Here is a 15593-nt window from a genome sequence, read left to right as displayed (position 1 = left end):
TTCCTTCTTTTTCACAAAAGTGGTTTAAAGTCATGAATTGTAAAAGTGATAGAGATCAGTAAAGAGCGAAATACATTTTTCTGGGTTCGTATTTCAGATTACAGTTAAATACTAGGGACATCACCATTGGTATTTCAAATATGAGATATTCACAGAAGTATTTGCACTGCTTACTTGTATATGAAGAGATGACCAAAGGGGGACTTGCATAATTATAAGCACCGACTGTCACTACACTTATTGTGTAGTTTGTTCCTGAAACAAGGTTCTCAATACTGACATAGTTGCTGTTGTTGGTAATGCTTCCGTTTCTTTGTGAACTGCTGTACGTGATGTTGTAAGATAATTGTAAGCCACTCATATTTAAAGGCTGTTCCCACGAGAGATTGATGCTGTTTTCTTCCGCATTTATTGATGTCACCACAGTAGGACGTACAGGATCTGTTGACCACGAAATTATTATACAATATCAATAGTGCACTACATCAAAAAATATTTATCTTGTAAATAGCACATCGAGTACTTTCACAAAAAAATATTTTTGCAGGTACATATCTAGCCATCTTTACATCTACATTTAACCTGTATTTTTGGTGTGTGTTGATCACCTCGGCAATGATATACAAATAATTTGAAGATTAACTTTAGAAATGAAATTATTATAGAAAAAGTCGTGTTTTATAATTACTTTCATTACACAATTTCATGTTATATAAAAACTATTTTAAATGAAAAATGCTCATTTTTTTATTGTTAGCGTTATATATATGTGACATATGAAATGAAACCTAAAGCTACATTAGTGGTCTAAATCACAATTGAATGTAGCACACTCTATACAATGTTTCTTAGCAGCATTTGCTAATTTTAAAATGCTGCCCTATAAAAAATGTATATAAAAGAACCCAGGCCACTACAGTGTTTTAATTTCCAGTATACTAAATTTTCCTGTTACAGAGTAAACGAGTTGACTTTTAGAACTTGACATCAGTACATCACTTTTGTGATGTGAAGACAAAGATTTTCACTGAAGTTCCTATGACATTTGGCACTGGAGATATCAGGGCCCTTTAAATGAAAGAAGGTGTAATGCGTACATTTAAATTCCTGGCTGTAACATTATCATAACTGTTAATTAATTTGTGTTATGCTTTACATTTTGTAAATCATGTATATTAAATACTGCCCCTCAGTCTACTTTTTTGTTGATTATATATTATCTTGAACAATAAGCACATAACAAAAATGTGTTAACTGGGCAAAACACGTATTATTGCTGATGTGATAGTGGACCTAATCTTTGCAATACTCCCAAATAAAAAGAAAAGGTTAATTACAAAATTATAGGATGCAAAGCCTTTACGTGAAAACTGGGATGATTTCAAATCTCTTCCCAAGAAGAGTACCAAGCATGCTTTCTCTGCCACTATTATGAATTCCACATATTAGTCACACTTTTAAAAGCTCCACTCCTCACTATCATGGTGGTTGTTTGGCCATGTGTAGCATAGCTCCACCTACACTGGCGCAGAAAAAGGACCACCACAGCTTTTTCTATAGCGCAGCTCTAAAACTCGAATAGCAACAAAATTTATATTGTCATAAAAAGTATGCAATATAGCAATAAGTATTTTCTCAGGATGTATAATTAAACATTTTTATTATTAATAAATATTTGATTAAGGTTAGAGTAATCGTGCAACGGTAATGTTAAAGATGTACCGTTTTCAACAATAACTGTATAAAACATACAATTAATATTTTGTCAGTGTTCTAAAAGATCAATCCCATACCCATCATTAGGTTTTGCACCTTCATTTAGTTAATGAGATTAAATGCTTTGCCCAATAAACCCAAAAGAAGTGTTAGCTAACTTACATGTTGCCTCAGAAACTACTGATGATGTCTTATTGAAAGGTCCACTTAATGTTGTAATAGTGAAATAGTATTCTCTTCCAGGGAGTAAGTCTGTAAAATTAACGGTCTGTACATATTTGACTGTTTTGTTCTGGGTGACATCTCCTTGAAGGGAGACAATATACGACTCCACAAGACCAGGTGGTGCAGACCAATTGACTTCAATGTAATTTGTTGATTTCCAGTTGTTTAGAGTGATATTCTTTGACGATACTTGAGAAGGCTCTGTTAATGCACAAAACAAAAGTAATTAGATCTGTAAGGTATTCAAGCATCTCAAAGTAGATCATTACAGATTTTTTTTATTGCTTTTAGTTTATTCTCAACAACATCAAGTGAGACACATGTTCCATTTAATGCAATCAACATGGCAGACAAAAACATTGCATCAGTCATATACATCTCCGGTACACACATCTTTACCCTCTCCCACCCAGGCAAGAGTTGGCAAATAAACTATAACAAGTGCAATCAGGAATGCCAGGAGTAAAAACTATTTCCTTATACATGCAGCATCTCTTTACATCACCCCACCCTCTAGAGAAAAAATAATATTATGTTGTACAATATATAGACATCATCCTTCCATTCCAATGAATCAATTTCATGACCTTTATTCTGGCCCATTCTAGTCCCGCTTAATCCAGTACTACCTTATGACTTATCTATCAGTAGCATGCCATTTTACTTTTTACTTAGTAATCTATATGCCTTTCTGATCCATTAGCCAAGTCTGGAATAGGACATACTTAATCGTCAATCAGAATATGCGGAACACACCATATGCCCTCACTCCCACAAGCTGGCCTTCAACATGGCTGACTTTCATCTGATTTGACTTCAATTGCAAATAATAACAGGTCCCATATATCATTATCAATATGTTTACCCCATCATTTTCTTGGGATACTTAAGACTTCAATCTCAGCTGTAACCCATTTTGTGTGCCCTTTGACCATTTTTAACTCCCGGTGTCCTGATTTCTTTCCAAACTATGTCTATATAATATTTTGAAAAACTAGGGTTGAAGCAATAGACCTGGAAAACTATTTTCTTGCCTTGATTTGCATCTGTTTCCCCAGCAATCAAGCACCTTGTTCCAGTGATACCCTCCTGCCACTGATGGCTATGAAAACGTAATTAAACTCTAATCAAAGCTATCCAATTATATTATATATACCCAGACCATATGGAAAAACCATTTTTAAAGTGTTCTCTGGGACTAAGTAACGATATGATGAACTGCACCATTCCGCTGTTCCTGAAGTTAAATGTAAATTTCACTATTTTGAGAAAACATGTACTTTTTGCAGTTTAGATAATGTCTGACAAATGATGCAGAATATTTTCAATTTTTAGGCAGAAATTGAATTGTAAAGAAACCTCTGCATTGAAGGACCTATAACTTAAAATAGGCTAATAATAATAACTCTTTTTGCAGCTGGATATTGTCAAGCATTTGGTCTAGGGAAGGACACAAAATCAGTGAGAAATTCTTGGTGCATGGTTCTGGTGTTATCGTACTGTGTTATTCCCTACAATCAATAAACCTGGCATAAACCAATTCTCCATGGACACATAATTTACATCCTACTTAAAAAGTTGCTGTACACTAAAGCCATTTTCATTCTGTAGCTTCCTTCTTTTTCACAAAAGTGGTTTAAAGTCATGAATTGTAAAAGTGATAGAGATCAGTAAAGAGCGAAATACATTTTTCTGGGTTCGTATTTCAGATTACAGTTAAATACTAGGGACATCACCATTGGTATTTCAAATATGAGATATTCACAGAAGGATTTGCACTGCTTACTTGTATATGAAGAGATGACCAAAGGGGGACTTGCATAATTATAAGCACCGACTGTCACTACACTTATTGTGTAGTTTGTTCCTGAAACAAGGTTCTCAATACTGGCATAGTTGCTGTTGTTGGTAATGCTTCCGTTTCTTTGTGAACTGCTGTACGTGATGTTGTAAGATAATTGTAAGCCACTCATATTTAAAGGCTGTTCCCACGAGAGATTGATGCTGTTTTCTTCCGCATTTATTGATGTCACCACACTAGGACGTACAGGATCTGTTGACCACGAAATTATTATACAATATCAATAGTGCACTCCATCAAAAAATATTTATCTTGTAAATAGCACATCGAGTACTTTCACAAAAAAATATTTTTGCAGGTACATATCTACCAATCTTTACATCTACATTTAACCTGTATTTTTGGTGTGTGTTGATCACCTCGGCAATGATATACAAATAATTTGAAGATTAACTTTAGAAATGAAATTATTATAGAAAAAGTCGTGTTTTATAATTACTTTCATTTCACAATTTCATGTTATATAAAAACTATTTTAAATGAAAAATGCTCATTTTTTTATTGTTAGCGTTATATATATGTGACATATGAAATGAAACCTAAAGCTACGTTAGTGGTCTAAATCACAATTGAATGTAGCACACTCTATACAATGTTTCTTAGCAGCATTTGCTAATTTTAAAATGCTGCCCTATAAACAAATGTATATAAAAGAACCCAGGCCACTACAGTGTTTTAATTTCCAGTATACTAAATTTTCCTGTTACAGAGTAAATGAGGAGACTTTTAGAACTTGACATCAGTACATCACTTTTGTGATGTGAAGACAAAGATTTTCACTGAAGTTCCTATGACATTTGGCACTGGAGATACCAGGGCCCTTTAAATGAAAGAAGGTGTAATGCGTACATTTAAATTCCTGGCTGTAACATTATCATAACTGTTAATTAATTTGTGTTATGCTTTACATTTTGTAAATCATGTATATTAAATACTGCCCCTCAGTCTACTTTGTTGTTGATTATATATTATCTTGAACAATAAGCACATAACAAAAATGTGTTAACTGGGCAAAACACGTATTATTGCTGATGTGATAGTGGACCTAATCTTTGCAATACTCCCAAATAAAAAGAAAAGGTTAATTACAAAATTATAGGATGCAAAGCCTTTGCGTGAAAACTGGGATGATTTCAAATCTCTTCCCAAGAAGAGTACCAAGCATGCTTTCTCTGCCACTATTATGAATTCCACATATTAGTCACACTTTTAAAAGCTCCACTCCTCACTATCATGGTGGTTGTTTGGCCATGTGTAGCATAGCTCCACCTACACTGGCGCAGAAAAAGGACCACCACAGCTTTTTCTATAGCGCAGCTCTAAAACTCGAATAGCAACAAAATTTATATTGTCATAAAAATTATGCAATATAGCAATAAGTATTTTCTCAGGATGTATAATTAAACATTTTTATTATTAATAAATATTTGATTAAGGCTAGAGTAATGGTGCAACGGTAATGTTAAAGATGTACCGTTTTCAACAATAACTGTATAAAACATACAATTAATATTTTGTCAGTGTTCTAAAAGATCAATCCCATACCCATCATTAGGTTTTGCAGCTTCATTTAGTTAATGAGATTAAATGCTTTGCCCAATAAACCCAAAAGAAGTGTTAGCTAACTTACATGTTGCCTCAGAAACTACTGATGATGTCTTATTGAAAGGTCCACTTAATGTTGTAATAGTGAAATTGTATTCTCTTCCAGGGAGTAAGTCTGTAAAATTAACGGTCTGTACATATTTGACTGTTTTGTTCTGGGTGACATCTCCTTGAAGGGAGACAATATACGACTCCACAAGACCAGGTGGTGCAGACCAATTGACTTCAATGTAATTTGTTGATTTCCAGTTGTTTAGAGTGATATTCTTTGACGATACTTGAGAAGGCTCTGTTAATGCACAAAACAAAAGTAATTAGATCTGTAAGGTATTCAAGCATCTCAAAGTAGATCATTACAGATTTTTTTTATTGCTTTTAGTTTATTCTCAACAACATCAAGTGAGACATATGTTCCATTTAATGCAATCAACATGGCAGACAAAAACATTGCATCAGTCATATACATCTCCGGTACACACATCTTTACCCTCTCCCACCCAGGCAAGAGTTGGCAAATAAACTATAACAAGTGCAATCAGGAATGCCAGGAGTAAAAACTATTTCCTTATACATGCAGCATCTCTTTACATCACCCCTCCCTCTAGAGAAAAAATATTATTATGTTGTACAATATATAGACATCATCCTTCCATTCCAATGAATCAATTTCATGACCTTTATTCTGGCCCATTCTAGTCCCGCTTAACTCAGTACTACCTTATGACTTATCTATCAGTAGCATGCCATTTTACTTTTTACTTAGTAATCTATATGCCTTTCTGATCCATTAGCCAAGTCTGGAATAGGACATACTTAATCGTCAATCAGAATATGCGGAACACACCATATGCCCTCACTCCCACTAGCTGGCCTTCAAACATGGCTGACTTTCATCTGATTTGACTTCAATTGCAAATAATAACAGGTCCCATATATCATTATCAATATGTTTGCCACATCATTTTCTTGGGATACTTAAGACTTCAATCTCAGCTGTAACCCATTTTGTGTGCCCTTTGACCATTTTTAACTCCCGGTGTCCTGATTTCTTTCCAAACTATGTCTATATAATATTTTGAAAACTAGGGTTGAAACAATAGACCTGGAAAACTATTTTCTTGCCTTGATTTGCATCTGTTTCCCCAGCAATCAAGCACCTTGTTCCAGTGATACCCTCCTGCCACTGATGGCTATGAAAACGTAATTAAACTCTGATCAAAGCTATCCAATTATATTATATATACCCAGACCATATGGAAAAACCATTGTGAAAGTGTTCTCTGGGACTAAGCAACGATATGATGAACTGCACCATTCCGCTGTTCCTGAAGTTAAATGTAAATTTCACTATTTTGAGAAAACATGTACTTTTTGCAGTTTAGATAATGTCTGACAAATGATGCAGAATATTTTCCATTTTTAGGCAGAAATTGAATTGTAAAGAAACCTCTGCATGGAAGGACCTATAACTTAAAATAGGCTAATAATAATAACTCTTTTTGCAGATGGATATTGTCAAGCATTTGGTCTAGGGAAGGACACAAAATCAGTGAGAAATTCTTGGTGCATGGTTCTGGTGTTATCGTACTGTGTTATTCCCTACAATCAATAAACCTGGCATAAACCATTCTCCATGGACACATAATTTACATCCTACTTAAAAAGTTGCTTTACACTAAAGCCATTTTCATTTTGTAGCTTCCTTCTTTTTCACAAAAGTGGTTTAAAGTCATTAATTGTAAAAGTGATAGAGATTAGTAAAGAGCAAAATACATTTTTCTGGGTTCGTATTTCAGATTACAGTTAAATACTAAGGACATCACCATTGGTATTTCAAATATGAGATATTCACAGAAGGATTTGCACTGCTTACTTGTATATGAAGAGATGACCAAAGGGGGACTTGCATAATTATAAGCACCGACTGTCACTAAACTTATTGTGTAGTTTGTTCCTGAAACAATGTTTTCAATACTGGCATAGTTGCTGTTGTTGGTAATGCTTCCGTTTCTTTGTGAACTGCTGTACGTGATGTTGTAAGATAATTGTAAGCCACTCATATTTAAAGGCTGTTCCCACGAGAGATTGATGCTGTTTGCTTCCGCATTTATTGATGTCACCACACTAGGACGTACAGGATCTGTTGACACGAAATTATTATACAATATCAATAGTGCACTCCATCAAAAAATATTTATCTTGTAAATAGCACATCGAGTACTTTCACCAAAAAATAATTTGCAGATACATATCTAGCAATCTTTACATCTACATTTAACCTGTATTTTTGGTGTGTGTTGATCACCTCGGCAATGATATACACCCTCTAGGTAGCTTGGCTCGAGCAGACAGGCTTATCCCCAAGGCAATGTGTAAGGTATTTGCACATAGACACCACAATGATCCCCCCTCCGCACACCACAAACTTAGACCACACAGGTGATTTATATCAAAAATAATATATCTTTATCTAGTTTCCGCAGTTGAAATCAAGCATCACAGGTTTACACAATATTCGCTTTCTTAGTTGGTCGGGATCGTCAGACGATAGTCTCTAGTCTCTTGTGTGATTCGATACTCACTGAGAATGAATCAGTTTGTAGGCTCTCGATGTTTAGGCAGCTACGTTGCTCCGACGGTGTCGCTGCACTCGTTGTACAAGCGCTCCTCGGGCTGTTCGGTGCAAGGATTCCACAACTCCCTCGATGAGCCCCCAGTGACGATGTCGACGTCACCGGAGTCAGCCACTCACAGCGCGGCTTCGTAGAGCAGGGAAATACGACTCTCGATCTGCGTCAGGCCTCCGGGTTGCGGCAAGGCACGTGCCGATGAGCACGTCGATCTTCTTGATGCGGCCACCGGTGTCAGGCCCGGATCGGTGCGGTACTCTCCAGCAAGACAGAGAGCAGCCAGCTCACCTCACAGGCAGATGTTGAGAAGCTTGGTAGAACAGTCCACGGTCCCTGCGGCACACAGCAGCGCAGGTGGGACACAGCAGAGTCTTGAGTTCTTGGCAACCTTTCTATCCCTGGGTTGCGAAACAGGAGGCCAGCTCTTCTCAGGCCCTTGGAGATTCAGTTGAAGACACAGCACACAGCAAAGTCTTGTTTGGTCAAGTGGATAGGGTCAGCACACAGCAAGACCCCTTCTCCTCCTCAGCTTCAGTTGTACGCCAGAACAGGTCAGCCTTTAGAGCACACAGCACGGCAATCTTCCTTTAGTTCTTCAGCGGTCCGTCTTTCAGCAGAGGTTCCTCTCGATGGTCGAATCCAACAATCTGTTGTCAGGGGTCGTATACTTATACCCCTAAAAGTCTTTGAAGTCTTTGTGCAAGTGGGTCCTGAGTAGGCCTGGGCAGCAAATTCCGTTCCGCTCGCGGAATTTGCGTAATTTGCGTAATTTTGCGTTCCGCGGAGAACGCGAAATTGCTCAAAAGTCTTCTTTCCGCGATTTCGCGAAATTTTTGCTTGTTCGCGTTCTCAAAATGCATGTTCGCGAGATATTTCTCCTCGAGCACGCAAACAGCAATTGCGAACAGGAAAAAAGCATCGCGAACAAGCAATTCCGCGTGTTCGCGGAATTTCTGCGTGTCCGCGGAGATTTTTTACCGTTTCGCGGAGATTTGCGTAACGCAATTACGCAAATACCGCCCACCCCTAGTCCTGAGCCCGGTCTGATCCAGTTCTGGGTGTTGCTGGAGCACTTTGTTTTCCTGGCCTCTACATTCTTTTCAGAGCGAGGGGCAGAGTCGTCAGCCGCCCAGCAGGAGGTGGAGCCAGCGGAGTGGCAGGCAGGCACAGCTCTATTCAATCCCAGGTGCTATCTCATCCCTCCACTCTCCTTGCAAATGTCGCCATTCAGCAGAGGGCTGACTCAGCCAACCTCCCGGGGGATCCCCAGCCCCTGTCACTCTCAAACCAGACAGTCAATCCACAAGCGCGCCCAGGCACACAGGAAGGTCAGACACGAGAACAGCTACTCTCTAAAAAGTACTATTCTCCAACTCAGGATTTAAAAACAACCTCTCCTAAAAGATGTGTTATTAAATGCTGAGCTCGGGGATATCAAACACTCATGTCTTATCTTGTTCCTATGAGAAGATAGGCGGATAGCCATTGGCACCAGCCTCCCCCATGTTAGCCTATGGAACAAGATAACCTTGCAGCAGTGAACACACAAAATGGCCGTTGTTCACTACCAGAACATGTTACCTGCACTAGTACATGCTCTACCTTCTACATACACTGCACCCTGCCCAGGGTGGTACCTTGGGCCTTCCATAGGGATGACTGACGTGTATAAAAAGGGAAGGGTTAGGCCCGGTCAGTGTGGACACTGGCCAGGAGGACATGGCAGTCCGGGGACTGCAGGCAGGCCTGCGGCGGCAGGCCTGAGACACGGTTTTAGAGCTACACAGGTGGGGGGCGCAATCAGCGCTGCAGACCCACTAGTAGCATCTGTCATCACCAGCCCTGGCACACACAGTGCACTTTACTAGGGACTTCATGGTGATACAGATATGCCAATCAGGTATATCCAATCAATACGATATTTTACACAGGGAGCACTTACACTCTGGCACTGATTAGCAGTGGCAGAGTGTCCAAAGCATCTAAACCAGCAAAACGAAATCCATCACAGCATCAAAAATCCAGGTAGCAGAGGCAAAAGATAGGGGAAAAACCCACGCCAAGGATGTCAGGTCTAACAGAAATTATTATAGAAAAAGTCATGTTTCATAATTACTTTCATTTCACAAATTCATGGTATATAAAAACTATTTTAAATGAAAAATGCTTATTTTTTATTGTTAGCATTATATATGTGACATATGAAATGAAACCTAAAGCTACGTTAGTGGTCTAAATCACAATTGAATGTGGCACACTCTATACAATGTTTCTTAGCAGATTTGCTAATTTTAAAATGCTGTCCTATAAACAAATGTATATAAAAGAACCCAGGCCACTACAGTGTTTTAATTTCCAGTATACTAAATGTTCCTGTTACAGAGTAAATGAGGAGTCTTTTACAACTTGACATCAGTACATCACTTTTGTGATGTGAAGACAAAGATTTTCACTGAAGTTCCTATGACATTTGGCACTGGAGATACCACGGCCCTTTAAATGAAAAAAGGTGTAATGCGTACATTTAAATTCCTGGCTGTAACATTATCATAACTGTTAATTAATTTTTGTTATGCTTTACATTTTGTAAATCATGTATATTAAATACTGCCCCTCAGTCTACTTTTTTGTTGATTATATATTATCTTGAACAATAAGCACATAACAAAAATGTGTTAACTGGGAAAAACACGTATTATTGCTGATGTGATAGTGGACCTAATCTTTGCAAAACTCCCAAATAAAAAGAAAAGGTTAATTACTAAATTATAGGATGCAAAGCCTTCGCGTGAAAACTGGGATGATTTCAAATCTCTTCCCAAGAAGAGTACCAAGCATGCTTTCTCTGCCACTATTATGAATTCCACATATTAGTCACACTTTTAAAAGCTCCACTCCTCACTATCATGGTAGTTGTTTGGCCATGTGTAGCAGAGCTCCACCTACACTGGCGGAGAAAAAGGACCACCACAGCTTTTTCTATAGCGCAGCTCCAAAACTCACATAGCAACAAAATGTATATTGTCATAAAAATTATGCAATAAAGCAATACGTATTTTCTCAGGATGTATAATTAAACATTTTTATTATTAATAAATATTTGATTAAGGTTAGAGTAATGGTGCAACGGCAATGTTAAAGATGTACCGTTTTCAACAATAACTGTATAAAACATACAATTAATATTTTGACAGTGTTCTAAAAGATCAATCCCATACCCATCATTAGGTTTTGTAGCTTCATTTAGTTAATGAGATTAAATGCTTTGCCCAATAAACACAAAAGAAGTGTCAGCTAACTTACATGTTGCCTCAGAAACTACTGATGATGTCTTATTGAAAGGTCCACTTATTGTTGTAATAGTGAAATTGTATTCTCTTCCAGGGAGTAAGTCTGTAAAATTAACGGTCTGTACATATTTGACTGTTTTGTTCTGGGTGACATCTCCTTGAAGGGAGACAATATACGACTCCACAAGTCCAGGTGGTGCAGTCCAATTGACTTCCATGTAATGTGTTGATTTCCAGTTGTTTAGAGTGATATTCGTTGACGATACTTGAGAAGGCTCTGTTAATGCACAACACAAAAGTAATTAGATCTGTAAGGTATTCAAGCATTTCAAAGTAGATCATTACAGATTGTTTTTTATTGCTTTTAGTTTATTCTCAACAACATCAAGTGAGACACATGTTCCATTTAATGCAATCAACATGGCAGACAAAAACATTGCATCAGTCATATACATCTCCGGTACACACATCTTTACCCTCTCCCACCCTGGCAAGAGTTGGCAAATAAACTATAACAAGTGCAATCAGGAATGCCAGGAGCAAAAGCTATTTCCTTATACATGCAGCATCTCTTTACATCACCCCTCCCTCTAGAGAAAAAATAATATTATGTTGTACAATATATAGACATCATCCTTCCATTCCAATGAATCAATTTCGTGACCTTTATTCTGGACCACTCTAGTCCCGCTTAATCCAGTACTACCTTATTATTTATCTATCAGTAGCATGCCATTTTACTTTTTACTCAGTAATCTATATGCCTTTCTGATGCATTAGCCAAGTCTGAAATAGGACATACTTAATCGTCAATCAGAATATGCGGAACACACCATATGCCCTCACTCCCACTAGCTGGCCTTCAAACATGGCTGACTTTCATCTGATTAGACTTCATATGCAAATAATAACAGGTCCCATATATCATTATCAATATGTTTACCACATCGTTTACTTGCGATATTTAAGACTTCAATCTCAGCTGTAACCCATTTTTTGTGCCCTTTAACCATTTTTAACTCCCTGTGTCCTGATTTCTTTCCAAACTATGTCAATATAATATTTTGAAAAGCTAGGGTTGAAACAATAGACCTGGAAATCTCTTTTCTTGCCTTGATTTCCATCTGTATCCCCAGCAATCAAGCACCTTGTTCCAGTGATACCCTCCTGCCACTGATGGCTATGAAAACTTCATTATACTCTGATCAAAGCTATCCAATAATAATATATATCCCCAGACCATATGGAAAAACCATTGTGAAAGTGTTGTCTGGGACTAAGCAACGATATGATGAACTGCACCATTCCACTGTTCCTGAAGTTAAATGTAAATTTCACTATTTTGAGAAAACATGTACTTGCAGTTTAGAAAATGTCTGACAAATGATGCAGAATATTTTCTTTTTTTAGGCAGAAACTGAATTGTAAAGAAACCTCTGCATTGAAGGACCTATAACTTAAAATAGGCTAATAATAATTACTCTGTTTTCAGATGGATATTGTCAAGCATTTGGTCTAGGTAAGGACACAAAATCAGTGAGAAATTCTTGGTGCATGGTTCTGGTGTTATCGTACTGTGTTATTCCCGACAATCAATAAACCTGGCATAAACCATTCTCCATGGACACATAATTTACATCCTACTTAAAAAGTTGCTGTACACTCAAGCCATTTTCATTCTGTAGCTTCATTCTTTTTTACGAAAGTGGTTTAAAGTCATGAATTGAAAAAGTGATAGAGATTAGTAAAGAGTGAAATACATTTTTCTGGGTTCGTATTGCAGATTACAGTTAAATACTAAGGACATCACCAATTGTATTTCAAATATGAGATATTCACCGAAGGATTTGCACTGCTTACTTGTATATGAAGAGATGACCAAAGGGGGACTTGCATAATTATAAGCACCGACTGTCACTACACTTATTGTGTAGTTTGTTCCTGAAACAAGGTTCTCAATACTGGCATAGTTACTGTTGTTGGTAATGCTTCCGTTTCTTTGTGAACTGCTGTACGTGATGTTGTAAGAGAATTGTAAGCCACTCATATTTAAAGGCTGATCCCACGAGAGATTGATGCTGTTTTCTTCCGCATTTATTGATGTCACCACACTAGGACATACAGGATCTGTTGACCACAAAATTATTATACAATATCAATAGTGCACTTCATCAAAAATATTTATCTTGTAAATAGCACATAGAGTACTTTCACAAAAAAATAATTTGCAGAGACATATCTCGCAATCTTTACATCTACATTTAACCTGTATTTTTGGTGTTTGTTTATCACCTCGGCAAAGATATACAAATGATTTGAAGATTAACTTTAGAAATTAAATTATTATAGACAAAGTCTTGTTTCCTAATTACTTTCATTTCACAAATTCATTTTATAAAAAAACTATTTTAAATGACACATTTTGATTTTTTATTGTTAGTGGTATATATGTGAGATATACAATGGAACCTAAATCTAAGTTAGTGGTCTAAATCACAATTGAATGTAGCACACTCTATACAATGTTTCTAAGCAGCATTTGCTAATTTTAAAATGTTGTCCTATAAACAAATTTATATAAAAGAACACAGGCCACTACAGTGTTTTAATTTCCAGTATACTAAATTTTCCTGTTACAGAGTAAATGAGGAGGCTTTTACAACATGACATCAGTGCATCACTTTTGTGATGTGAAGACAAAGCTTTTCACTGAAGTTCCTATGACGTTTGGCACTGGAGATACCAGGGCCCTTTAAATGAAAGAAGGTGTAATGCGTACATTTAAATTCCTGACTCTAACATTATCATAACTGTTAATTCTCTTTTGTCATGCTTTACATTTTATAAATCATGTATATTAAATACTGCCCCTCAGTATACTTTTTTGTTCACTATATATTATCTTGAACAATAGGCACATAACACAAATGTGTTAACTGGGCAAAACCCTTATTATTGCTTATCTGATAGTGGACCTAATCTTGGCAATACTCCCAAATAAAAAGAAAAGGTTAACTACAAAGCTATAGGATGCAAAGCCTTCGCGTGACAACTGGGGTGATTTCAAATCTCTTCCCAAGAAGAGTCCCAAGCGTGCTTTCTCTGCCACTATTACGAATTCCACATATTAGTCACACCTTTAAAAGCTCCACTCCTCACTATCATGGTAGTTGTTTGGCCAGGTGTAGCATAGCTCCACATACATTGTTGGAGAAAAAGGACCAGCACAGCTTTTTCGATAGCGCAGCTCCAAAACTCACATGGCAACAAAACTTATATTGTCATAAAAATTACGCAATATAGTAATAAGTATTTTTTCAGGATGCATAATTAAACATATTCATTAATAAATAAATATTTGATTAAGGTTAGAGTAATGCTGCAATGGCAATGTTAAAGATGTACCGTTTTCAACAATAACTGTATAAAACATACAATTAATATTTTGACAGTGTTCTAAAGGATCCATCCCATACCCATCATCAGGTTTTGAAGCTTCATTTAGTTAATAAGATTAAGTGTTTTGCCCAATAAACCCAACAGAAGTGTCAGCTAACTTACATGTTGCCTCAGAAACTACTGATGATGTCTTATTGAAAGGTCCACTGAATGTTGTAATAGTGAAATTGTATTCTCTGCCAGGGAGTAAGTCTGTAAAATTAACGGTCTGTACATATTTGACTGTTTTGTTCTGGGTGACATCTCCTTGAAGGGAGACAATGTAAGACTCTACAAGACCAGGTGGTGCAGTCCAATTGACTTCAATGTAATTTGTTGATTTCCAGGTGTTTAGAGTGATATTCTTTGACGATACTTGAGAAGGCCCTGTTAATGCACAAAACAAAAGTAATTAGATCTGTAAGGTATTCAAGCATCTCAAAGTAGATCATTACAGATTATTTTTTTATTGCTTTTAGTTTATTCTCATCAACATCAAGGGAGACACATGTTCCATTTAATGCAATCAACATGGCAGACAAAAACATTGCATCAGTCATATTCATCTCCGGTACACACATGTTTACCCCCTCCCACCGAGGCAAGAGTTGGCAAATAAACTATAACAAGTGCAATCAGGAATGCCAGGAGCAAAAACTATTTCCTTAAACATGCAGCATCTCTTTACATCGCCCCGGCCTCTAGAGAAAAAATAATATTATGTTGTACATTATATAGACATCATCCTTCCATTCCAATGAACAAATTTGGTGACCTTTATTCTGGCCCAGACCAGTCCCGCTTAATCCAGTACTACCTTATGCCTTA

Source organism: Triturus cristatus, chromosome 3_1 (assembly GCF_964204655.1).
Source record: "Triturus cristatus chromosome 3_1, aTriCri1.1, whole genome shotgun sequence".
In the NCBI taxonomy this organism is placed as follows: Eukaryota; Metazoa; Chordata; class Amphibia; order Caudata; family Salamandridae; genus Triturus; species Triturus cristatus.
Note: the sequence above shows the minus strand (reverse complement) of the source record.